We start from the raw sequence: 2001 nt of genomic DNA on the forward strand, positions 1-2001 counted from the left end.
CTAGGCCGACCTTTCTTGGCAACTGCGGATGCTCACATTCAATGCAGGACTGGAAATATGCAGTTGTCCTTCGGCAACATGACTATGGAGCTGAACATCTTCAACATTGCCAAACAACCTCACAGTGCAGATGATGGAATTGTTGATGTGGATTTAATTGAAACAATAGTTGATAACACTTTTCTTTCAAACCTTAGTAATGATCCTTTACAAACATGTTTAACTCACTTTGGTTTGGATTTTGATATTGACAGATCAGTCGATGAGGTCAACGCCCTGCTTGACTCAGCACCATCCATGGACACTAATAAATGGAAGTCAAGAGTTGAACAACTAGCACCATCAGAGAAGAAACTCATCCCATCATCAGAATCACCACCGAAACTCGAGCTCAAACCATTACCCAACACATTGGAATATGCATTTTTGGGAGAAGAAAGTACTCTACCGGTAATCATCTCATCATCCCTCAATGACGAACAAAAAGGTAAGTTGTTAGATATTTTAAAAGAGCACAAAGGGGCATTAGGATGGACCATAGCAGACATTAAAGGTATAAACCCAGTAGACTGCATGCATTACATTCACCTTGATGAAAATGCTAAAACTACTAGGGAAATGCAACGTCGGTTAAATCCTAATATGAAAGAAGTTGTTAGAACAGAAGTCCTTAAGCTATTAGATGCTGGTATCATTTACCCAATTTCTGATAGTTCATGGGTCAGTCCTGTACAAGTTGTCCCTAAAAAGTCAGGAGTCACAGTAGTTACCAATGCTGATAATGAATTGATACCCACTAGAGTGACTACAGGATGGCGTGTATGCATTGATTATAGAAAGTTGAATTCTGTCACACGTAACGACCATTTTCCTTTACCATTTATTGATCAAATGCTTGATAGATTAGCAGGACATGAATTTTATTGCTTTCTAGATGGCTACTCAGGATATAATCAGATTCCCATAGCACCAAAAGATCAAGAGAAAACTACTTTCACTTGCCCTTTTGGCACATTTGCATATAGAAGAATGCCATTTGGATTATGTAATGCACTTGCTACATTTCAACGATGCATGCTAAGCATTTTTTCTGATATGGTTGAACGATTTCTTGAAGTCTTTATGGATGATTTTTCTGTCTTTGGTGACTCGTTTGATCAATGTTTACATCATCTAACACTAGTTTTGCAGAGATGTGTCGAGAAGAACTTGGTCTTAAATTGGGAGAAATGCCATTTTATGGTAAAACAAGGTATTGTTCTCGGTCACATCATTTCGAGCAAAGGTATTGAGGTTGACAAAGCCAAGGTGGATCTCATTTCTAATCTTCCTCCATCCAAAACAGTCAGAGAAGTAAGATCTTTCCTTGGGCATGCTGGGTTCTATAGACGTTTCATTAAAGATTTTAGCAAAGCTTCTAGACCCTTATGCAATTTACTTGCTAAGGATGTACCTTTTGTCTTTGATGATTCATGTCTTGTTGCGTTTGAAAAATTAAAGCATTTGTTGACATCATCACCCATCATTCAGCCCCCGAACTGGAAATTACCATTTGAGCTCATGTGTGATGCATCTGATTATGCAGTAGGAGCAGTATTAGGACAAAGAGTTGATCGAATTCCCCATGTTATTTACTATGCTAGTATGACATTGAATGATGCACAGTTGAACTATTCAACTACTGAAAAAGAAATGCTAGCAGTAGTGTTTGCATTGGAAAAATTTCGATCATATCTCATTGGTTGTAAAATAATTATATTCACAGATCATGCTGCTCTTAAATATCTTCTCACAAAGAAAGATGCAAAAGCCAGACTAATTCGTTGGGTGTTACTTTTGCAGGAATTTGACTTGGAATTCAAAGATAAAAAAGGGACAGAAAATGTTGTGGCGGACCACCTCTCTCGTCTCCATTTTGACACAATTATAGAACAATTACCATTAAATGAGTCATTTCCAGATGAACAATTAATGAGTGTGGAAGTATTACCTTGGTATGCT

The sequence above is a fragment of the Citrus clementina genome, unplaced genomic scaffold (assembly GCF_000493195.1).
Source record: "Citrus clementina cultivar Clemenules unplaced genomic scaffold, Citrus_clementina_v1.0 scaffold_2, whole genome shotgun sequence".
Taxonomy (NCBI): Eukaryota; Viridiplantae; Streptophyta; class Magnoliopsida; order Sapindales; family Rutaceae; genus Citrus; species Citrus x clementina.